The sequence below is a fragment of the Lathyrus oleraceus genome, chromosome 1 (assembly GCF_024323335.1).
Source record: "Lathyrus oleraceus cultivar Zhongwan6 chromosome 1, CAAS_Psat_ZW6_1.0, whole genome shotgun sequence".
NCBI lineage: Eukaryota > Viridiplantae > Streptophyta > Magnoliopsida > Fabales > Fabaceae > Lathyrus > Lathyrus oleraceus.
The window spans coordinates 307,075,752-307,101,733 of NC_066579.1; positions in this window are offsets into that span (position 1 = coordinate 307,075,752).

Sequence of the window (25,982 nt, forward strand, 5' to 3'; positions counted from 1 at the left end):
TGCATTCATGCGCATTATAACATTCATCACATGAAAATTTCAAGGAACTGAGGTACTATTTGCAAATATTTTCAGACCATGGATTGTGGACGAAGGAACACTAAGAAGTACAATTTCAGATGTCCCGACTTGAAAGATTTAAGGAAGCTAGCATCTTTTGTATTAGATCCCTTGGACTTCAAACAACGTCATGGGAAGCTTCTGTCTATCTTGTCTACTGATGTGGCTGAAGGACTTTTTAGTGTACTAGTGCAGTTCTATGATCCTCTATACCGTTGCTTCACTTTCCCAGATTATCAGCTTGTGCCTACATTGGAGGACTATTCTCATCTTTTGGGGATACCCATTTCTAGTAGAGTGCCTTTTAGTGGATTGGAGGAGATTCCCCGATCTAATCTCATTGCTGAAGCTCTTCACTTGAAGAAGTCTGAGATAGAGGCTCATTGAGTAAAGGAAGGAGCTTTATTTGGATTTCCATCTGATTTCCTCATCAAGGAAGCTACTGCTTTTGCTCAAGCCGGTAGCGTGGATGCTTTTGAAGTTATCTTTGTGTTGCTCATCTATGGGTTAGCTTTGTTCCCTAACATTGACGGTTTTGTTGATGTTAACGTTATTAGACTTTTCTTGATTGTGAATCTTGTGCCTACTTTGTTGGGTGATATGTATTTCTGTTTGCATCTAAGGAATTCTAAGGGTGGTGGAACTATTGTCTGTTGCATCCCTCTTTTGTACAAGTGGTTTATTTTGCACTTGCCTCAAACACCTGCTTTTGTGGAGAACAAAAAATGTTTACGATGGTCTCAGAGACTTATATCTCTCACTAATGATGATATAGTTTGGTATGATCCTTCTTTGAGCAGTTTGGATATTATTGATAGTTGTGGTGAATTCTTTAATGTTCCTCTCATTGGTACACAAGGAGGAATTAACTACAACCCTACTTTGGCTCGTCGTCAACTTGGGTTCCCCTTGAGAGACAAACCTAATAACACTTTGTTAGAAGGTCTTTTCTATCAAGAGGGTAAAGATCCCTAACATTTGAAGTAGAAGATTGTGCATGCTTGGCATAATATGCACATGAAAGGAAGATCCGAGCTTGGTCCGTGCAATTGTGTAGCTTTGGAAGCTTACACTACTTGGGTGAAGAAGAGAGCTTTGGAGTTGAAGATGCCTTATCCCTGTGAGAGACCTATATCTATGGTTGTGGTTGAGCCATTTACTCTCCTTAACCAAGATATAGAGGATTTGGAAGACGCGCTCACCAAGATGAAGCAAGAGAAGGATATGTGGGAAGAGCGTTTTCGTGCTTTGAGCAAGAAGCATGAAGAGTTGCACTTGGAGTCTAAGGACAAAGATGCACTTATTGAGCTACTTGAAGATCGAGTGACAAAGAGACAAAGAGAGTCAGAGGTTTCATCTTCCTCTAGCATGCCTCAGCCTTCCGTTGTTTGGAAGAAGATTGTTGATCAGCTTGTCCTCGAGAAGACTCAGATGAAGGCTTGTTTTGAAACCGAGATTCGACGCATTCAGAGGAAGTACGTGCCTGCAGCCAGATCTTCTGACATTGTTGTTAGGGATCCTTAGGATGACTAGTCTCCTTTTCTCTTGTACTTTTCATTTGGTTTCTGAAATTGCACTCAGTGTAATCCTTCCAATTATATAAATAAAAAGAGATTTTTGGTCATATCAAAGTGTTGCATTTGTTATTTATATATATATATATATATATATATATATATATATATATATATATATATATATATATATATATATATATATATATATATATATATATATATATATATATATATATATATATATATATATATATATATATATATATATATATATATATATATATATATATATATATATTTGCAAATGATATAGTAAGTTCCTTGAAAATAAAAAAAATAAAAACAAACATTACATTTCATACATCATTTGCATCAGCAGGTTTCTCTTTCGCCAGATGTCTCATTGGTGTTCTTTTGTGCTTCAGCTAAGTTGACTCATCGGTACAACACTCGCGTTAATCATCTGAGAATCATGGAACATTTGGAGCAAGAGAATAAAGAATTGAAGGACGAGATCGCTCGACTGACTGCCATGATGGAGTCAGTGTTGGCTGCTCAGAGTCAGTCTTCTCCAACACCCGCAACTCCTCCTCCTCAAAGAACTGTTATTTCAGAGGTGGTTACCTCTACCATGCTTGCTGTTGCTGCTCACTTCGCGCCTGCTATTTCTGCCGGATTCTCGTGGGGAATGCCGCTGAATTTCATGCCTGAAGGCTTTGCACCTACCTTTGCTTCCATGCCGACATCTAGCCCAGTCATGTATGTGCCACCTCCCGTTGTGCATACCTTACCCCGTGTAGAGGACACCATTTATCATTCTGAGCCGTCTGAAGTTCCAGATGTTTACGAGAAAATGGATGAAATGAAGGATCAGTTTCTTGAGTTGCGCAAGGAATTGAAAACGTTGAGAGGTAAGGATTTGTTTGGGAAGAGTGCTACCGAGCTATGTCTGGTACCGAATATGAAAATTCAGGTGAAATTCAAAGTGCCTGACTTTGAAAAGTACAAAGGGAACACATGTCCACTCAATCATCTAGTGATGTATCCTCGCAAAATGTCTACCCAAACTGACAACGATCAACTGTTAATCCACTACTTCCAAGACAGTTTGACCGGTGCTACGCTCCGTTGGTATATTGGGTTGGACAGTGCAAGCATTCACACTTTCAACGACTTAGGAGAGGCTTTTGTCAAACAATATAAATACAATATGGATATGGCACCTGATAGAGACCAGTTGAGGTATATGTCTCAGAAAGATAAAGAGACATTTAAAGAGTATGCGCAAAGATGGAGAGAATTGGCTGCTCAGATCACTCCTCCCTTGGAGGAGAAAGAGATGACAAAGATCTTTTTGAAGACCCCGAGTTCATTTTATTATGAACGAATGATTGCTAGTGCCCCCAGCGACTTTACCAAAATGGTAAACATGGGGATGAGGCTTGAGGAAGGTGTCCGAGAAGGACGTTTGTCAAAAGATGAAGCATCGTCAAGTAAGAGGTATGGAGGTAGCTTTGGAAAGAAGAATGAGAGCGAAACTAATGCAATAACCAGTGGGAGGCAGAGGAGGCCTCAAATCAGAAGGAATCAACCACCCCGTCAACACCATCATCAAGTATCTTCAGTCATTCCAGTATTTTCCAATAATCAATCAACACCAATTCAACAACAACAACAACGTCAACAACAACAACCACAACAACGAACAAACACCTACAACAACAGCAATACCAACAACAATCATCATCAATAAAACTTCTAGAGGAAGAAGGTCTCTTTCAACCCGATTCATATGTCTTATGCTGAACTGTATCCATCTTTGGTTCTCAAGAACCTACTTCAACCAAGAAACCAGTCGCAAGTTGCAGAACCACTTCCATGGTGGTATAAGCCTGAACTCCGTTATGCTTTTCATTAAGGAGCACCTGGACATGATATAGAAAATTGTTGTCCACTCAAGTATGAGGTTCAGAAGCTGATGAAGAGTGGAATGGTGTCCTTCGAGGACCGTGCACCAAATGTGAAAGCAAATCCACTGCCCGCCCATGGAAATTCTTCTGTTAATATGGTGGATGGTTGTCCTGGAGAGTTTAAAGCATTTAATGTTCGTTTCATTCGGAGGTCCTTGGTGCATATGCACAAGGACATTTATATGGTGAGTGATTGCGAGCATGACCATGATGGTTGTGCTATTTGCAGTGTTAATTCAAGAGGTTGTGTTGTAGTGAAAGGGGACATGCAGCGACTGATGGATGAAGGCATGATCCAAATTGTTCAATCCCGTCATGTAGATGACAATGTGAATGTCATAGTGCTTGTTTTCAAGAATCCCGAGAGATTGGTAATCCAGTACGATAGCAGTAATAATAACAATATCAGCAACAGATCGGTATCGCTGTTGGTCATATGGTTAGCGGGTCTAGTCCCGTACTCATCTAATAAAGTTGTTCCATATCAGTATAATGCTACAATGATGAAAGATGGTCAAGAGGTCACGTTGCCTACGACCAGTTCTGTAGTGAGCATTGCTGATGCTACCAAGGTGACCCGCAGTGGTCGTGTGTTTGGGCCGGTGTTCCCAAAAGATAAAGAAGAATCAGCTGTTAGTAAGAAGGTAGAAGTACCTGTTGTGGATCCGGTTAGTGCTTCAAAGGGTAAGTCTGGTGAATCCAGCGATTTGAAGACTAATGATGATGATGAGGTACTTCGGTTAATAAAGAAGAGTGAGTTTAATGAGGTGAAGCAGTTGCTCTAAACCCCTTAAAGATTTCAGTGTTATCTTTGCTAATGAATTTAGAAGCGCACAGAGAAGCACTGCAAAGAGTTATTGAGCAAGCATTTGTGGAACATGATGTTATGGTGGATCAATTTGATCATATAGTAGCTAACATCACTTCCTGCAACAATCTCAGCTTCTGTGATGAAGAACTCCCTGAGGAGGGTAGGAATCATAATCTGGCTTTGCATATCTCCATGAATTGCAAAGATGATGCTTTATCAAATGTGCTTGTTGACACTGGGTCATCACTGAATGTGCTGCCGAAGTCAACTTTGTCAAAGTTATCATACCAAGGAGCACCCATGAGGTATAGCGGTGTAATTTTCAAAGCTTTCGATGGTTCACGCAAAACAGTTATTGATGAGACCTTCCAGTTAAGATAGGTCCGAGTGATTTTCAGATTACTTTTCAAGTAATGGATATCCACCCGGCCTACAGTTGTTTATTAGCAAGGCCATGGATCCATGAGGCGAGAGCTGTTACCTCCACTTTGCATCAGAAGCTCAAATTTGTGAAGAATGGAAAGCTTGTCATTGTTGGCGGGGAAAAGGCGTCGTTGGTTAGTCACCTGTCATCTTTCTCTTATGTTGAAGATGAGGATGAGGTTGGAACTCCGTTCCAAGCCTTATCTATTGCTGCTAAAAAGAGAGTTGGGGCACCTATGTCCTCATTGAAAGATGCAAGGAAGATTGTTGAAGAAGGCCATGTTGATCAGTGGGGGCGTATGGTAGAAGTCTCCGACAACAAAGGAAGAACCGGTATGGGTTTTCAGCGAAGTTCATCAACTGAAGGGTCTGAGGATATGCAACTTAGCTTCCGTAGCGGAGGGTTCATTCATGGCAATGAACAACACTTAGCTACTGTGCTAGAGGATGACGAAGAGGAAGACTGCACCAATTTTGTGACGCATGGAAAGGCTTGCAACAATTGAACCGTTGTTGATGTTCCTATTATTTTGCATCGTTCTAAGTAATTGCTTTTATATGTTTTGAAAAATCCTTCTCCTATGCCTAAGGGAGAAGTGAACATTGTTGGGCATTTTCAAATTGATCATTAATAAAATTAATTCTATTCATCCACATCTATGATGTTTTGTTTTTACTTTTTGCTTTATTCTGAAAATGGTAATCACAAAAAACATAAATAAACAATATAATTGTCCATCTGCATAATGTTTGGTCACAAATTCACTTCTCTAAAATCAAAATATCAAATCATTATGCAGGTTGCTTTCTAACCTCATTGAATACAATGATCCTTCTCCTTCTCCAAATTTTGAATTCCATGTGTTTGAGGGTGAGGAGGAAAGTGATGAGGAAGTGAGTGATGAATTATCTCGTCATCTTGAGCATGATGAAAGAATCATTCAGCCGTTCGAAGAGCAGATTGAGCTAGTCAACTTGGGTTCCGAGGATGATGTGATGGAAGTCAAGATTGGGTCTCGCCTGTGTCCAGATGTTAAGAAGGGGTTGATTGATCTTCCTCGAGAGTATTCAGATGTGTTTGCTTGGATCTATCAAGACATTCCTGGTTTGGATTTTGAGATTGTGGAGCATAGATTGTCGTTGAAGCCAGAATGCCCGTCGGTCAAGCAAAAATTGAGAAGAACACATCCTGATATGGCTGTAAAGATCAAAGAAGAGGTGCAGAAGCAGATTGACACCGGTTTCCTTGTGACCGTTGAGTATCCGCAATAGGTGGCCAATATTGTGCATGTGTCAAAGAAAGATGGAAAAGTCCGCAAGTGTGTCGATTATAGAGATTTGAATAAAGCCAGTCCGAAAGATGATTTCCCTCTGCCACACATTGATATGTTGGTAGACAATACTGCTAAGTTCAAAGTCTTTTTGTTTATGGATGGATTTTTCGGATATAATCAAATCAAGATGGCACACGAAGATATGGAGAAGACCACATTCATTAGACCTTGGGGAATATTCTGTTATAGAGTGATGCCTTTCGGTTTGAAGAATGCTGGTGCAACTTACCAAAGAGGAATGACTACTCTTTTTCATGATATGATGCAGAAAGAGATTGAAGTTTATGTCAATGACATGATTGCTAAATCGATTGGTGAAGAGGAACATGTTGAGCATTTTTTGAAGTTATTCCAGCGTTTGAGGAAGTATAAACTCCGCTTGAAACCCAATAAGTGTACTTTTGGTGTTCGTTCTGGTAAGTTGTTGGGCTTTATTGTCAGCGAGAAGGGTATTGAAGTTGATCTTGCCAAGGTCAAAGCAATACAAGAGATGCATGCGCCCAAAATTGAGAAGCAAGTCAGAGGTTTTCTCGGCCGATTGAATTATATTTCCAGATTCATTTCAGACATGACTGCCACATGTGCGCCTATATTCAAGCTTCTTTGGAAAGATCAGTCTTGTGATTGGACCGAAGACTGCCAGAAAGCTTTTGATAGTATCAAATAGTATCTGCTCGAACCTCCAATTTTGTCTCCGCCTGTTGAAGGAAGACCATTGATCATGTATTTGACTATGCTCGAAGATAGTATGGTTTGTGTTCTGGGTCAGCAAGATGAAACTGGAAAGAAAGAATTTGCAATTTACTACCTCAGTAAGAAGTTCATCGACTGTGAGACTCGATATTCTATGCTTGAGAAGACTTGTTGCGCATTGGCTTGGGCTGCTAAGCGTTTGCGTCAGTATGTGTTGAATCATACCACTTGGTTGATATCTAAAATAGATCCAATCAAGTATATATTTGAGAAGCCTACTTTAACTAGGAGGATTGCCCGTTGGCAGATGTTGTTATCAAAGTATGATATCGAATACCGACCTCAGAAAGCAACCAAAGGTAGTATCTTGGCTGACCATTTGGCTCAACAACCGATTGAAGATTACCAGTCAGTGCAATATTATTTTTCTGATGAAGAGATCTTGTACTTGAAAATGAAAGATTGTGATGAACCATTGCTTGAAGAAGGGCCAGAACCTGGTTCTCGTTGGGGCATGGTATTTGATGGAGCTGTTAATCAGTATGGAAATGGCATTGGGGCAGTGATTATCACTCCTCAAGGCACGCATTTTCTATTTACAATTGTAGCACCTTAAATTTGCACCCCCCATTCATGCATTCATTTCATTTTTTGGGTCATTTATCATCCCATATTGCATTGCATCTTGGCAATCAGCATTGGCATCAAGAGATTCATCAGTACAAAAGAGCAAGTTTTTCCTTGAGATGAAGGCCACATGATTATTCTAAAAGAGCTTATATGAGCCAAGGTTCATTTTGAAGCAACTTTACCAAGTGGTAGAGGCCCAAATTCATCAGTGCATCTCTAAGTCATCTGAGGCCTATAAAAGTCAATTGTGCAGTCAACTGAGGGATTTGAGGTGGGGAAATGAATTTCTTCATCCCATTCATGTTCAAACAAGGCCTATTCATCATGTCAAACATCTATCTTGAAGATTTTGAAGTCAAATCAAAAGTTTCCCAAAATGGAAAGTGACCTGTAATTTCAAGTTTCCAAAAATGGCAAGTTTTTGGACCACATTCAACTTAACTTTCCAACATCAAAGAAGCTTCAAATGAAATTTTGGTGAACATGAAAGTTGAATATCTTTCTCTCCTCTTTTCAAAAAGTCCAAGATCATGAGCATCTGATGAAGGGTTGAGAAGTTATGAGCAAATGATCACCAAGTGTGCATGGAAGTTCAACATGGCATAACTTTGGCTACAAAACTCCAAATTGAGCCACTCTTTTTGAAAAATGCTTGTCATGACCAATAGTTTTCAAATCAAACATTGCATTGCATGAAATTAACTCACATGATCATTTGTCCATGCATGTATATTTTGGAGGGAAAATGGAGAATTCAAATTCTATTGATCATACATGAAAAATACCAATGCCATTGTGATCTTTGGATGATTTTAAGTGACTCTGAACCATGCATGTGCACTATTCACGTGTGAAATCTCCATGCACCACACACTTGCCAAATTGGTCATTCACCTCATTTCTCATTAAGTTTCCATTAGCCAAGCTTAATTTGGAATAGCATGGTAATTAACACAGGGTATAAATAGATAATCCTAACTGTTTTGCTCAGTTTTGACACATTCTAGATCTAGAAATTGCATTTCCCTCCAAAAATTCTCTCAATTGAAACTTGAATTTTCTTCACATAACTCATTGATTTTACTGCATAACCGTATTCATTGAGTGTCATTGAGTAGGAATCAAGCATTGATTTGAAGATTTGGATCAAGAATCGAGCTACACAAGCATATGAACATGATGATGGAACTTGAAGTTTGAGCTAGATCTAAGAGGTTTTCACTGCCAATTCGTGCACAAAGCTTCATAACAAGGTTGGAGGAGACGATCTGGACATTTTTGGAGCTTGAATCCACGATTTCAACTCACTGCTCTTCAAAGAGGTTGGAATTCGAATCTCTTGTTTCTTCATTTTCTTGCCATGATCTTGTAGAGTTTTTAATGCTGATGATTCTGATATCAATAGATTTTAAAATGATTGAGAATTGAGTGAGATATGCTGAGTTGGACTTTTGATGTGCATTATGTTTTCCTTCGATTCGCTCTACTCAGTGAGAATTAGGCTTAATGATTGTTAGATTCGTGTTCTACGTGATGAGATGGTTCCAATGATGTATAATATGCTGATTTCTGGAGAAAAAAAATCATGATTCGCCGCCGGACTCATCGGGGAACACGGTGGAAACCACCGTCCTCCGCCGTCTGTAAAAATGGCTTAGGGTTTACTGTACCGCGCCTATAACCTTTGCCTCTCCAGTTCGAATCCATGCTAGGACATTTTAATTTCCACTTATTTCTTTCCACTTAGCCAAACGCAGCGTTTGAGCTAGCGCGCATGAATCATCAAAACCTCGGTTCGATCCTGGCCTGGCTTATTTCCATTTTATTCCAATTATTTCCCAGCGCTCTTGGACCTCATGTACCAGCGTTCGATCCCTGGCATAGCAGTTTCCTTTTCATTTCCCAGCGCCTTTTTGACTGCATGAACCTGAGTTCAACTCCTGGCCTTTGCATTTTTAATTCCAATTCACATTCCATTTTCCAATTATTCTTTTCACATTATTTCATTTTTGTTCATTAATTTCAAAAAATCATAAAAAATAGTATATGAATCCAATTTAATTCAAACTTTTTTCCACTTTCTTGTTTCAATGTCTATTATTTTTTAGAATTTATTTCTTGATTTGTGCATTGCTAGATTTTTAAATGTGCTTGGTTGTTTGAGCATGATGCAAAAATGACATGTTGTACTAATTGTTTTGTGAAATGCTCATAGTTTGTCCAATTGCCTTGAAACTTGACATGCTTATTCATAACATGTGACTTGATCTTTTGGATTTTGTTTGGTATTTTTATCATTTTCCATCTCTGTTTTGGACACATGACTATGTGGTGTGACAATTTGTGTCACATATTGGATGTTGCTTTTGTGCATTTTCATTTACATGTCATATTAGCTCTTCTAGATTTCATTTTTGGTATGATGCTTGTTCATAACATATTGTGTGCACATAAAAAATTTCATGATCATTGGATTCATTTCTGTTTTAATGTGGATTTTCTATGTTTGATGTCCAAATGTGATCACATTGTTTGCCTTTGCCTCATCTTGTTCATGTGATGGCTTTGCTTAATGATTTGGCTTTGGTCCTTTTTAGGACATGTTCTAATTTGATTGAATGTGCTTCATGTGGAATATTAGCTTCTGTTTTGACTATTTGCTTCGCCTTTGACCCTAGTCTTTGTACTAGTGGTTTGTACTCACCAATTGTGTTTGTGTTTCAGGTATGTAGGGCTAATGATTTGTGTGGCCTCATCATTTGAGATTCCATTTGCTTTGTTTACTAACCTTTGTTGTGTTGTAGGTCCCTTGATGTGATGAACTCATTTGAGTGATTGCATTTGAGACTTACCTTGTGTATAACTGTTGGATGTTCCTCTGTTGTCTGTTTTGGTTTTCTGAATGTGAATATTGACTATTTGGCTTTTGTACAGGTACATTAGTCGCTTTTAGCTCTTGCTTGAGCTTTGCTTTGGTTTGTGGTTGACATACCACCTAGGTAACCACTCTTGTACTCCATGTAGTCTGGAAGCCCTGTCGTTTCTTTTGGCAGGCATTTGACTGAAGTTCTCCTTAAGAGGCAATGACTGTGTTTGTTTATATTTGTGCTAAAGACCTCCTTGTTGAGGCATGTTACATGTTAAGACCTCAAGATGAGGCAATTGACAGATAAAAGGGATTAGCAATCAATCCCCTATTAATCGTTGAGTCGTTCATTATGCTCGCACTACGTGCTAATGCTCTTGAACCTAACCCAAGATCTTTGTATATAGAGTCAGTCAAGTGGAATAGGGTCCCTCATTCTGGATCCCCACACCTTCTTTGATTCAAGCTCACCCAGACTAGGGTTAAGAGCATGAGGTCTTATCCTCATTTCCTTTCATCAGCTTCACCCTAACTCTCAATGTTAGTGGTTAAGAGCTCAAAAACACCCCTACAGTTTTGGCTTGTTTGTCGAGGTTGATATGACCCCTTGACTAAAGCCCAACCAACTTGTCTGAGCCGCTTGTTTGTGTATAGAGTGTGATGATTGCATTTTGTGTGTTTGCATTTGTTGCTTGTTTGTTTTAGGAGTTAGATGTAAGACCATTGATTGGCTATCTGTTTCCTGTTTTGTTTTGTGGAGTTAGATGTAAGACCATTGATTGGCTTTCTGTTTCCCGTTTGTTTTTGGAGTTGAATGTAAGACCATTGATTGGCATTCCATTTCCAGGTTTCGTTGTTCTCTTTTGAGACTTGCTTATTGTATCCTCATAGGTTTGCTAGACTTCGTATAGTCTCTCGTTTGCATGTCGACTAAGGTAGCACGGTTCCTTCGTCTAGGACTTCCTTTCTTGCGTGAGCATTCCTAAAACACAAACAAACTTTATCTTCTCTTAAGGACACGTTGACTCCTTCTACCACAGGTGAGTAAGTCTCCAAAGGTCGAGCATCCGGTAGATTGCGTAGTGACGTTGTTCACCTAAAAAACACAAAACAAACAGAAATAGTTTAGCCGAACTACGGCAACTCTGATTCTCATGTTCAGATGAGATACGTAGGTACGAGATGCGATGTCTTGCCGAGTTTGACTGACGACTAACATTAATCCTTGTTGGTTTTCACCCTCGTTGCGATTCCTTTCTCTCGCCCTCGCTGCGATCGAGACCTTCCTTTTCTCTTGCCCTCGTTGCAATCTGTTTCCTTTTGTGTGTGTTTGGAGTCGGATATAAGTCCATGTATTGGCATTCTGTTTCCTGTTTGCGTTTGTTTGTTCGGAGTCGAATGTAAGTCCATTCATTGGCATTCTGTTTCCTGTTTGCGTTTGTTTGTTCGGAGTCGGATGTAAGTCCATCTATTGGCATTCTGTTTCCTGTTGTGTTATTCTTTTGACGTCTCAGCGTCTCTTTTTAGTGTTTTGTTTCGGCGTGCGTTAGCCGAGCTACGAGTGCTCTGATTCTCTCTCTGGTTAGAGAAGATACGTATGCATAGGATGCGATATCCTAGCGAGCATGTTTCCCATTTCCCCGAACTACGTCAACTCTGATGTTTGTTTCTGACAAACTACGTAGGCCTAGGATGCGACATCCTGTCGAGTCCGCTTTCTCCGTGTTCCTTCACCTTGTTTATTATTCCAGTGTGTGTAGTTTTTGAGCAGTTTATTAGCAACCTTTTCCTCTTCTCTTGAGCGTGGATCCCGTCGAGTACGACGGACGTGAGGGGTGCTAATACCTTCCCCTTGCGTAACTGACTCCCATACCTAGCAATCTCTGGTCGTAAGACCATTCCTTTCCCTTTTTCAGGTTTACTTCAAGCGTTTCCTTTCCCTCTTTTGGGATAAATAACGCACGGTGGCGGCTCTGTGTCTTTCCCGCCAGTTGTTTTTCGCGATGCGATAGCTGGCGACTCTGCTGGGGACGAAAGAAGTTGACCTCTTGCTGGTCCATCTTCCCTAAGCGAGTCAATCCTAGCGCTCTTTAGGATAGTTTTGGTTGCTTTTTCTATTTTATTTATTGCATTTATGATTGTTATACTGTGATTTTATATATTTGCATATGTGTTTGCATGCATCATATTGTCATTGTGCTGAATTCTGGACAGGTTGGTTCTTCTGATTTGGGGTGGGTGTTCTGAGTGGGGCTAAAACCCAGGCCCGAGTATACACCTAGGATTAGTGTGGTCTCATGTTGCCTCTCATGTTAGGTCAACATGTTTTTGGCAATGTGACATACCACAGCCGGACGAGGTTCTTTTGAGATAGCTTTTCCGGGTGGAGTATTCCACTTTGGTTAGGTTATCTCTTTTGAGCTGTTGACTTCGGTGACCGTTCTTTCCCGGATCTTTGGTTTAAGATGATCTTCTGAGAGCTGCAACGGCACACCCGAAAGGGCAAACCCGTTGAGTATCTTGTCTGATTATTGAGACCATTATCCGCCTTAGGATGACCTTATTAGAATTCACCTGTGAGGGGAGGGTTGATTCTGGCAGATACATGTTCTGATGGTGACTCTCTGATGGTGAATTTGGTTCAGTTGGATCATGGATATTTATTTTTGAGATGTCGGAGTTCTGTCCGTGGTATTTATCAGTGGGGATCCGTTTATTTCAGGATTCCCTGGGTTGGTACAGATGATTTTGTTGCTATCAGATCAGTGGTTTTCCAGTGATGATGGTGGTATATCCTCAGGTCCCGTTTATTTCGGAACTCCCGAGTTGGATTTATGGTTGCTCAGTACCTCAGATGGTTGTGATCAGTTCAGAGACCGGGGCTTCCGTACAGTGGATGTTCAGATGACTTGAAGGATGGCACAGTGCATCGCATTCATATATCTGCATCATTCACATTTTGCATTTATTCGCATCTCACTCATGTTTATCCATATGCAGGGGACATTCTTGATTGAGATCCTGGTTGAGAGACTTCTTTGTTCCAGATATGAGGACCGGATTGAAAGCTGATGTTGTCTACAGTTTCTTCGACCCAGAGATTGGCGTGCTGAAAGATATGATAGCATTGATTACACCTGACCATGTGGGGATGTTCCGTGAGACTTATGGTGGTATTCTGAAGGTAGTTTTCAGACTTACAGATACAGATAGGAGTGCCATCCATACTCTTCTCCAGTTTTATGACCCGGGTTTGAGATGCTTTGTTTTCCCGGATTACTTGTTGGGACCTTTGATGGAGGACTATGCCAGCATCCTGGGTATTCAGATCGGAAACCAGATTCCATTCTATGTCACTAAGGGAGAACCTGATGTTGCTAATATTTCTCGTGCTCTTTATTTGAGCCCCAAAGTGATTAGGGAGGTTTGAAGGAGAAGGGAAAGTTGCCCGGTTTTCATCTGAGTTTCTTGGAGGCTAAAGCCAATGAGCATGCTGTTTTGGGTGATTGGAGGGTTGTTTGTGTTGTTCTTGCTGTGAGCATTTATGGAATCATCTTGTTCCCTAATCAGAAGAAATTTGTGGACATCAATGCCATCCGGTTGTTTGTGCAGAGGAATCCTATTCCTACCTTGGTTGGGGGTGTCTATTACTCGGTCCATAATCGGAACGAGAAGCGGCGTGGGGGATTGATCAGATGTTGTGCTCAACTGTTGTACAAATGGTTAATGGGGTATTTGCCTTCCAGAGGTGCCTTTGTCTTTCTTGATCCTACTGTCAAGTGGTCAACCAGGTTGATGGGTTTGCGAGCCAAGGACATAGCTTGGACTCACCATGGTGTGGCTGGACGAGATTTCATTTACAGTTGTGAGAGTCTTCCCAATGTGCCTCTTATAGGAGTTCAAGGTTGCATTAATTACAACTCGGTGCTGCTTAGGAGACAAATGGGATTTGCTGTGGAGGGTCCTCCCCTCGGGCGAGAGATTCAGGAGTCTTTTTACTTCCCGATTGAGGGAAGTCAGTCATTGTTGAAGCAAGTGCTTGGTGAATGGCGCGACATTCAAAGGAAAGGCAAGGTTCCTTTTGGTAAGGTTAATAGCAGGTCTTTTCCTCCGTTTGATGATTGGCTCAGAAAGAGGATTGAGCTCACGCATCTACCATTTCCTGGGGGTGATCCTTGGTATCCGGTGATTGAGGGGCCACGTTCTTCTGTCGGCATGGAAGAATTCCTTGAGATGAAAAGGGAGAGGGATCAGCTGCAAGCAGAGAAGACTGAGTTGGAGATGAGTGTTGCTAGAATCCAAATGGCTACTCAGGAAGTCAAAGGGAAAGCAGAAGACCAGGCTAAGAGACATGCCCTAGAGGTGAAGCGCTTTGAGGTAGACACACCTATTACCGCAAGATCAACCAAGCGTTAGAGTCATCTACAAAGGAGCATGACATTACCAAGGAAAAGTTGGCTAGAGCTTTGAAGGTTATTGAAGATGAGAAGAGGAGACAAATCCTTGTGAAGACTCAAAGGGAAGCTAGAGCCAAAGCCCTTACTGCCGAGTGGGAAGCAAAGCTGAAGGTTAAGGAAGGAGAGCAAGCAAAGATTGTTGCTGAGAGAGATCATTATCTGGATGAGAGGGACCATTATTTCCGACAGATGAAGATTCATCAGAAAGAGTTGGGAAGACTTCAGCAGGAGAACACTGAGCTCAAGTTCGCCGTGAAGTTTACCAAGATGGTTGATGATGCAGAGCCTTCTGTGGGACCTTCTTCAGTATAGACTTTTGTCGAAGTTGCTATTATGTGTGGATTATCGTCAGGCATGTTGACGGAAGTCACTTGCTTGTATTTTCTTTCTAATTCTGGAGAATTGTACTTGATTTGTATCAAGCCTGATGTATGACTCTTGCACGTGTTGTGCACTTGTGATATACAGTGGTTATTATCAGTTGATGATTGATCTTCAAGCTTTATTTGCTTTTCTGCATGCACTCACATGACACACACATGGTCGGGTGATATCTTTGCTAAATCATAACTCTCTTCTCTGTATGGTGAAACCAGATGATTGATGTCAGAATGTTGCTGTCAAATTATTATCTGTCTCGATGAAGCCAGGATCGAAAGACAGAGTGTTCCTCATATGGATAGACATTGCATTCAAGCATGAATCATAATAACTTGTCTTCTGTTTTGCAGGTGTCAGTTTCTAACATGTTTGATTGACTCAGGAATCATTGCTCGCGCATGTAGAATCATTCCTTTGCACGTAGCTCGTCCACACAGATACTCTACCAGACACAACAAACCTAGACTGATGGATCCACCCAACGCTGACATTCTCGAGCAGAAAGAGAAGATGAGTGAATTGATCAACGTCATGCAAGGGTTCGCCTTGGGTCAGAAAGTCATCGCCGAGAAGGTGGAAAGAATTGAAAGCTGGCTGAGAATGGGGAAAATACAGGGAAATGCTCCGTCGTCTGGAGTAAAGAAGCCCTCTGGTAACGGTCAACGCGAGAAGGAGGTTGGATCGAGGGATGTGCATGCCCAAAGGGGACACAGTAGGGATCGTTACCACCCGTATGCTGCAGTAACAATTCCTGCTGGTAATCAATCCGTACAACAGCAACAACAACCACCTCAATAGAAAGCACAAAGAGCTGGGTGCCAAGTGAGAAAAGGGACGACAGATTGTCAGTTTGATACGCCACCCGTGACGTATGCTTTTCTGTTTAAGAAGTTGATGGATCTTGGGTTGGTTCAGCCGAGGACGACGGCTCCGGTAAAACCAGATCAGAGGCCTGCCAGTTATGATGAGAACGCCAAGTGTGAATTCCATTCTGGTACACCAGGGCATAACATTGAGGGTTGTAGAGCTTTTAAGCATGTTGTCCAAGACTTGGTAGACTCCAAAGCCATCAATTTTGCACTGACGCCGAATGTTAATGTTAACCCCATGCCGATGCATGGTTCTATGGGGGTGAACGTGACGCCAGAGGATAAGAGAAAAATAGAGGTGACAGATGTGGATCAGTTAAGGACTCCAATGTCTGTGGTCAAGAGACATCTGATGAAGAGTGGATTTTTCCCTGGTTGTGATAATTGTTGTGCGGCCGTCGTTACAAATGGGTGTGTAATGATGAGGGAGTTGATTCAGAGAATGATGGAGGTGGAAATGGACGGTGAACTATGTGAAACACCATGTCAGGCTTTTGAAACCGTCAAGGTGGAGAATGCCATTTTTGCTAAAGAAGAGAAAAAGCCGTCCATTTCTTCTTACAAACAGGCCATGGAGGTGGTGAAGAAGGGAGAAGCCCAAGGCTGGAGAAGAATGATAGACATTGCGGTGAAAGCAGATAGGTTCGGGGTTGGCTATCAGCCGGGCCAAGGCTCGTCTGGGAAAAACAGAGGATGTCGTCAACTGTTCACATTCATCAGTGTTGGGATGCTAGATCCAGATCACGCCTGTGTGATGGGTGAAGAGATGGAAATGACTGCGAGCTCGATCGTTGGATAAAATCGTGCGTACCAGGGATGGAGGTCCAGAACTGGAAGGCCTAAAAGATCATCACTGTCACTCTACGTGGAGAGTAATATTTCTGTTTTTCAATTCTGTTTGCATGAAAGCCATACGTTTTGCCCGAAACATAATGGTCCATTGTAAGGGCCACCTCATGTGTTTCATTGTGCAACATTTTGCATCATTAATAAATGGATGTTTTTCACATTAAAAGCGGTGTTCCCTGTTTTTCATTTATTTTTGCAGTTTAATAAAAAAAAATGGCAATGTTTATTTTCATATGTCTTCCTTTTGATTCGTCTCGTCCCGACCTCAAAAGCAATGCATGAATCAAAATTCATGTAGATGCGATCATTCTCCGGATCTCATTGATAACAATCCCGTTACACCCCGATATGACTTTGACAATCCGATCTACCATGCCGAAGAAGAAGGCGAAGAAGATTGTGAACTGCGGGAGGAATTAGCCAGATTGTTGAAACAAGAGGAGAAGGTGATTCAACCGCACGAGGAACAAGTCAAGATTGTTAATCTAGGCACCGAGGAGGTCTGAAAGGAAGTAAAGGTGGGGGTTGCCTTGGAGGCGAGTGTCAAGAGCAGAGGTGATGCCATTCAGTCTCAAGAACGCCGGTGCCACGTTCCAAAGGGCTATGGTGACTTTGTTTCATGATATGATTCATCATGAAATTGAATGCTATGTTGATGACATGATAGCAAAGTCCCAAATAGAAGAGGGGCATCTGGTAGACCTGGCCAAGTTGTTTGACCGGTTGAGACAATTCAAACTGAGGTTGAATCTGAATAAGTGCACTTTCGGAGTGCGGTCCGGTAAGTTGCCGGGGTCTATTGTAAGCGAAAGAGGAATCGAGGTTGATCCTGCTAAAAATAAAAGCAATACAAGAAATGCCTGAACCGAGAACAGAAAAAAAGGTTCATGGTCTCTTAGGTAAGTTGAACTGCATTTCATGGTTCATATCTCATCTAACAGCCGCGTGTGAACCCATATTCAAGCTGTTAAGAAAAGATCAAACGGTCAGGTGGAATAATGATTGCCAAGCGGCATTTGGAGAAAATAAAAGAATATTTGCAGGAGCCTCTGATTTTGATGCCTCATGTGGAGGGACGACCGCTAATTCTGTACTTGACATTCCTCGAGGGGTCTATGGGGTGTGTGTTGGGTCAGCATGACGAGTCTGGTCGAAAAGAGCATGCAAAGTACTACCTTAGCAAAAAGTTTACCGACTGTGAAACAAGATATTCACTGCTCGAGAAAACTTGATGTGCTTTGGTATGGGCTGCCCGCCGACTGAGACGGTATATGCTGGTTCATACCACTTTGTGGATTTCAAAGATGGATCCGATCAAGTATATATTTGAGAAGCCAGCATTGACCGGACGGGTTGCGAGATGGAAAATGATTTTGTCTGAATACGATATGCAGTATACCTCTCAAAAAGCAATAAAGGGGAGTGTATTGTCTGATTACCTCGCCCGGCAACCCATTGAGGATTATCAACCGATGAAGTTTGAGTTCCCTGATGAGGACATCATGGTTCTCAAATCGAAATATTGTGAGGAACCGATCCCGGAGGAGGGGCCTGACCCTGAATCTGAATGGATTCTGATGTTTGATGGGGCTGTTAACGTGGATGGTGACGGAGTTGGTGCTGTTTTGGTTACGCCGAAAGGATCCCGCATTCCTTTTATTGCCCGGCTAACATTTGAATGCACCAACAATGTGGCAAGTACGAAGCTTGTATTCTGGGTATCGAACCTCGGTGCATACGTCTACTGGGGCAACACCTTTTTCGCTTGTGTATGGGATGGAAGCCATGCTATCAGTCGAGGTCCAGATTCCGTCATTGAGAGTCCTGATGAACGTGAAATTAAAAGAGACGAAATGGGTAAGGACTCGGTACGAAGAGTTGAGCCTGATTGAGGAAAAGAGGCTGGAAGCCATTTGTCATGGGCAGTTGTACCAACAGCGAATGAAGCAGGCTTTTGACCGAAAGGTGCGACCTCGTGGGTATCATGTGGGAGACGTGGTGTTGAAAAGGATCCTTCCTCCTCAGAACGATCGTTGGGGCAAGTGGACACCCAATTATGAAGGCCCATTCGTGGTAAAGAAGGTTTTCTCTAGCAGAGCCTTGTTGTTGACAACCATGGATGGCGAGGATTTTCCATCCCCTGTGAATGCGGACGCAGTTAAAAAATACTTCGTATAAGAGACCCGCTGGACGAAAAGAATAAAATAGTCCAGGCAAGCAAGGGCATCCCGGCGAACCAAAAAAAAATGAAAAAGGTTCGGGCAAAAATTAGGGATAAAAAGAAAAAAACTGTACACCCCGCAAGCCGAAAACCCCACAAGGGCGGCTTGGGCAAAAAAGGGTATCCCGGTGGACTGAAAACCCGAAAGGGCGGTCCAGGCAAAAGAGGGAATGAAACGAACAACTGCGTCTAGCATGATCGTTTGTACTTTGGTTAAGGCACCTGGATAATCCCCGGCAGAGATCAGTTGGAAGCGCCTTATTCAGAAGGCGGAAAGTGCGGAGAGTCTTGAGGACATATGGGGTGTAACCGAGTTGGAACTTGATGAGATCACAGTTTCACATTGCCATTAGGATAGATTTTTCCTTTTGTGCGCAATTACCTCTTTTCAGGAATTGCTTCCTGTGCTGCTCAGTTACGAGCCACCGTTTTCAATCAATAAATGTATATTCAGTCAAATAATTTTGTTTTTATTTTCATTGCCGCTTTGATCGCAAAAACGTCCGTTTATTTTGATAAAGAATATTTGCATTCTAAGACATAGGGGTCCCTTCCAATGCATGTTTATAAGATTGAAAACCAGAAATCTTATTCGGAAGTCTGAGTGACCTAAGTGTTGAAATTTTGGCACGCCTGGGGCGCGTTTTATCCAACGATCTCTTTTGCATGTGCTGTTAGATATTTTCACTCACTTGAAGGTCGTGGCATGAAGCCTTTTGGCAAAAGAATCCTTTGAAGTCCAATCAGGGACGAGGGATAGAAGAAAGGTGAAAAGACAGCGAAAGAATGGCGACGATCCTAGAGGGTAATCAAGAGGACTCTTCAAAGTCTGAGGATTATAGAGTTGGCCCGGATTTGAGGAGATCGATTGTCTCGAAGTAGAGAAAAGTCGAGAATACAAGGTGAATTAGAAGAGACCAGATGAGTCTGGGAGCTCTCAAAAGTGGAAAATTGACACTATGGTTAGATGGTGAGTACCAGCGTTCGACGAGTCGACAGGCGTTCCGTGTCAAATAGGCCGTATCTCCCCAGCAGGTTTGGAGATTGTTATCTCCCCAGCGGGCACGAGATCGGTGTTTCCTCAGCATCCAGGCCTGAAGTTTGCTTTTTCCCCTAGCAGGGTTGAGAGTGTTATTTCCCCAACAAGTCTGAAGGTTGCTGTTTCCCCAGTGGAGGTTTACGTTGGTAGTTTTTCCCCAGTGAAGTCCCCAAGCGGATCGAGTTCAGTGGAGGTCATCCCCAGTGTGGATTATCCTTTCCCCAGCAGCAGTGCTATTCCCCAGCAGGGTGGAGATGGGAGTGATATCAAGTTCCTCAGCAGGGTTACTCGTGCCATCCCCGAAGGGGGATATCTTTTTATGCATTCATCATTTAAAGGAGCATAGCATATTGCATCATTAATTGCGTAGCATTTCCATGGTTATGAAGCATTACGCTGTAAAATTCATGCATCAGCATTGCAAGCATAAGCTAGTCCCAAGCCGTGGTTACCGTTCGGGGATTGGTTTAGCTGGTTGGTGAGAATGTTACTCTGAGGAGTTTAGCATCGCGACGTTGGGTCGTTTGGGTCGATTTCAGAATTTGTTTCTCCAGCACGGTCGAGAGGTTGGTGTTTCCCCAACAAGTGACTCCCTATTTGAGTTGGTTTCTCTGCCGTTCCGAGAATGTCAAATCAGCAAGTATCCCCAGCAGTGCTACTCCCCACAGAGTTGGGAGATCGAATCAGGAATTGTATGCTCAGCAAAGTGATCATTTGCTTTCCTAGCAGGAGTTTTCCTCCCCTTGCATCTTGCAGATTGGATCATATCCCCAGCAGAGGTGGATCATTTTTTAACATCTGTATGGCACATTTGCAGCGGTTACTCTTGGCAGCATTCAGGATCGATAATCCTCAGAGAGATTTATTTCCTCACCCGTCCGTGAAAGGAAAGCATGACTCCCCAGTGTAGTCCCCGACAAGCGTCTGCCTTGTTTTGACATATGTAGATGTCTTTCTTGTGATACCGGTAAGTGTCGTGTCAACACCCGTGTGTGTCCTTTCTTTTCGATGTCGGTAAACATCATCTTTCGATGTCGGTAAACATCGAGTTCTTTCCCAGTCATCGGTAAATGTATGGTCGTGTATCTTTCTTTGGTGTCGGTAAACATCATCTTTCGATGTCGGTAAACGTCGAGTTCCTTCCCAATCATCGGTAAATGTCTGGTCGTGTATCTTTCTTTGGTGTCGGTAAACGTCGAGTTCCTTCCCAGTCATCGGTGAATGTCTGGTCGCGTATCTTTCTTTGATGTCGGTAAACATCGAGTTCTTTCCCAGTCATCGGTAAATGTCTTGTCTTGTTTCACTTCTGAACATCATCTTTCGATGTCGGTAAACATCGAGTTCTTTCCCAGTCATCGGTAAATGTCTGGTCTTGTTTCACTTCTAAACATCATCTTTCGATGTCGATAAACGTCGAGTTCTTTCCCAGTCATCGATAAATGTCTGGTCTTGTTTCACTTCTGAACATCATCTTTTGATGTCGGTAAACGTCGAATTTCTTCCCATTCATCGGTAGATGTTTGGTCATGGCTTCTTTCTTCCCAGTCATCGGTAAATGTCTGGTCGTGGTTTCTTTCTTCCCAGTCATCGGTAAATGTATGGTCATGTATCTTTTCTTCCCAGTCATCGGTAAATGTCTGGTCGTGGTTTCTTTCTTCCCAGTCATCGGTAGATGTCTGGTCATGTATCCTTTCTTTGATAAATATCAATTCCTCAGTAGAGTCGTCAGTAAACATCTGGTCTTATTCCAGTTGAAAACATCTTTTTCCTCCCCAGGGAAGCCGCCATCGGTAAATGAGCCTCGCTTTCCTTAACATCGGAAGATATCAAATCCTGCAGTGGAAGCCGCCATCGGTAAATGGCCTCGCTTTCCTTGATATCAGTGCATATCAAGTCGTCTGTTTTGAAGCCGCCATCGGTAAATGGCCTCGCTTTCCTTGATATCAGTGCATATCTAGTCGACTGTTTTGAAGCCGCCATTGGTAAATGGCCTCGCTTTCCTTGATATGAGTGCATATCAAGTCGTCTGTTTTGAAGCCGCCATCGGTAAATGGCCCCGCTTTCCTTGATATCAGTGCATATCAAGTCGATTGTTTTGAAGCCGCCATCGATAAATGGCCTCGCTTTCCTTGATATCAGTGCATATCAAGTCGTCTGTTTTGAAGCCGCCATCGATAAATGGCCTCGCTTTCCCTGATATCAGTGCATATCAAGTCGTCTGTTTTGAAGCCGCCATCGGTAAATGGCCTCGCTTTCCTTGATATCAATGCATATCAAGTCGACTGTTTTGAAGCCGCCATTGGTAAATGGCCTCGCTTTCCTTGATATCAGTGCATATCAAGTCGACTGTTTTGAAGCCGCCATCGGTAAGTGGCCTCGCTTGCCTCGCTTCCTTCACTTCGTCGCCTGCAGAGTGCAAATTTTACGGTTCTTTTGGTATTCAATCCCTGTTTACGTTGAAAATCTGACAGCCGCTGCTTTCATCCGTTCAGGTTCTCAGTTGATTGAATAGGGGCAGCTGTAGCACGTCAAATTTGCACCCCCCATTCATGCATTCATTTCATTTTTTAGGTCATTTATCATCCCATATTGCATTGCATCTTGGCAGTCAGCATTGGCATCAAGAGATTCATCAGTACAAAAGAGCAAGTTTTTCCTTGAGATGAAGGCCACATGATTATTCTAAAAGAGCTTATATGAGCCAAGGTTCATTTTGAAGCAACTTTACCAAGTGGTAGAGGCCCAAATTCATCAGTGCATCTCCAGGTCATCTAAGGCCCATAAAAGTCAACTGTGCAGTCAACTGAGGGCTTTGAGGTGGGGAAATGAATTTCTTTATCCCATTCATGTTCAAACAAGGCTTATTCATCATGTCAAATATCTATCTTGAAGATTTTGAAGTCAAATCAAAAGTTTCCCAAAATGGAAAGTGACCTGTAATTTTAAGTTTCCAAAAATGGCAAGTTTTTAGACCACATTCAACTTAACTTTCCAACATCAAAGAAGCTTCAAATGAAGTTTTGGTGAACATGAAAGTTGAAGATCTTTCTCTCCTCTTTTCAAAAAGTCCAAGATCATGAGCATCTGATGAAGGGTTGAGAAGTTTTGAGCAAATGATCACCAAGTGTGCATGGAAGTTCAACATGGCATAACTTTGGCTACAAAACTCCAAATTGAGCCACTCTTTTTGAAAAATGCTTGTCATGACCAATAGTTTTCAAATCAAACATTGCATTGCATGAAATTAACTCACATGATCATTTGTACATGCATGTATATTTTGGAGGGAAAATGGAGAATTCAAATTCTATTGATCATACATGAAAAATACCAATGCCATTGTGATCTTTGGATGATTTTAAGTGACTCTGAACCATGCATCTGCACTGTTCACGTGTGAAATCTCCATGCACCACACACTTGCCAAATTGGTCATTCACCTCATTTCTCATTAAGTTTCCATTAGCCAAGCTTAATTTGGATTAGCATGGTAATTAACACAGGGTATAAATAGATAATCCTAACTGTTTTGCTCAGTTTTGACACATTCTAGATCTAGAAATTGCATTTCCCTCCAAAAATTCTCTCAATTGAAACTTGAATTTTCTTCACATAACTCATTGATTTTACTGCATAATCGTGTTCATTGAGTGTCATTGAGTAGGAATCAAGCATTGATTTGAAGATTTGGATCAAGAATCGAGCTACACAAGCATATGAACATGAAGATGGAACTTGAAGTTTGAGCTAGATCTAAGAGGTTTTCACTGCCAATTCATGCACAAAGCTTCATAACAAGGTTGGAGGAGAAGATCTGGACATTTTTGGAGCTTGAATCCACGATTTCAACTCACTGCTCTTCAAAGAGGTTGGAATTCGAATCTCTTGTTTCTTCATTTTCTTGCCATGATCTTGTAGAGTTTTTAATGCTGATGATTCTGATATCAATAGATTTTAAAATGATTGAGAATTGAGTGAGATATGCTGAGTTGAACTTTTGATGTGCATTATGTTTTCCTTCGATTCGCTTTACTCAGTGAGAATTAGGCTTAATGATTGTTAGATCCGTGTTGTACGTGATGAGATGGTTCCAATGATGTATAATATGCTGATTTCTGGAGAGAAAAAATCATGCATCGCCGCCGGACTCATCGGGGAAGACGGTGGAAACCACCGTCCTCCGCCGTCTGTAAAAATGGCTTAGGGTTTACTGTACCGCGCCTATAACCTTTGCCTCTCCAGTTCGAATCCGTGCCAGGACATTTTAATTTCCACTTATTTCTTTCCACTTAGCCAAACGCAGCGTTTGAGCTAGCGCGCATGAATCATCAAAACCTCAGTTCGATCCTGGCCTGGCTTATTTCCATTTTATTCCAATTATTTCCCAACGCTCTTGGACCTCATGTACCAGGGTTCGATCCCTGGCATAGCATTTTCCTTTTCATTTAAGTTTATAAAATATTTTTAATAATTAATGATAAAATATACAATTCACTTAATGTATAAAAATTATATTTGAGTGTTGGTTTGAATATATATATACACAATTCATTTAATGTATAAAAACATACTATTCACTTAATGAGGATTAATTAGAGAGAGAATAATTGAGAGTGATAACTTTTATTTTCATTAACAATATATGAGGATTAACAATAGATTGAGAGTGAAATATTTCAATTAAAAAATATTGTAAGTAATTACTATAATCCGATTAATGAAACCGTATTTTTTTTCCAACTTACCTCAATTGAAAATTAAAAAGTAAAACTGAAAATTGAAAATCAAAACATATTTTGATAGTTTCAATTTTTTAGATTTTAAAACACTGAATTTTGAAAGTGTTTTTAGAAATAGTTTTGAGAAACAAATGTATCAAACAAGTATTTTGTTTTTCAATTTTAAAAAATCATAAAACTGTTTTTTAAAACCTTTTCAAACGGGCCCTAACTCATTCAAACCATTTTTAGGCCTTTGTGCCTTTCAAACTTAATTTTTGTTAAAAAATAATGCATCCACTTTGAAATTTGTATCACGAACTACGAGGTTTTAATCCCTCATATTTATGTTGGTACGTAGGCACAAGTCCGAAGGGCTTGTCAAACACAAAAATATAATAAATGAATTCTTTTCTCATCCCCTCATTCTATTTGTTTGTAAACATCATTTTGTATAAAATACATATGCACACAAGAAAGGGCTCCCTATGAGTACTTAGGATGCTTTGGATGCTAACACCTTCCCTCTATGTAACCAACCCCCTTACCTGAAATCTCTGACATTTTATTAGTTTTGATTTGAAAACTTCTTACTTTTGGGTTTTATTCGTACTTTTCCCTTTTCCCTTGGAAATAATAAAAGCGCGGTAGCGACTCTAGTTTTATTGATGTCTTACTTATCCATAGCTTGATGATCATGAATTTATCGCTACACAACAGAGTTCTAGTTTGTACCACCATGGAATTGGTTCTGGGATTTGTGGAGGATTTCTTGGTTGCAACAGGTTCTTGAGAACCAAAGGCGGATATAACTCTGCATAAGTCATCAAAATTGGATCGAAAGAGACCTTCTTCCTCTCAAAATTTGGTTGCTGATGATTGTTGGTATTGTTGTTGTTGTAGGTGTTTGTTTTTTGTTGTGGTTGTTGACGTTGTTGTTGAATTGGTGTTGACTAATTAGTTGAAAATACTGAAATGACTGATGATACTTGATGATGATATTGACAGGATGGTTATTTTCTTCTTACGTGAGGCCTCCTTTGCCTCCTAATTGAAACTGCATTGGCTTCACTCTCCTTCTTCTTACTAAAATTATTGCCATACCTCTTGTTGGATGACACTTCCTCTCTAGATAAACGTCCCT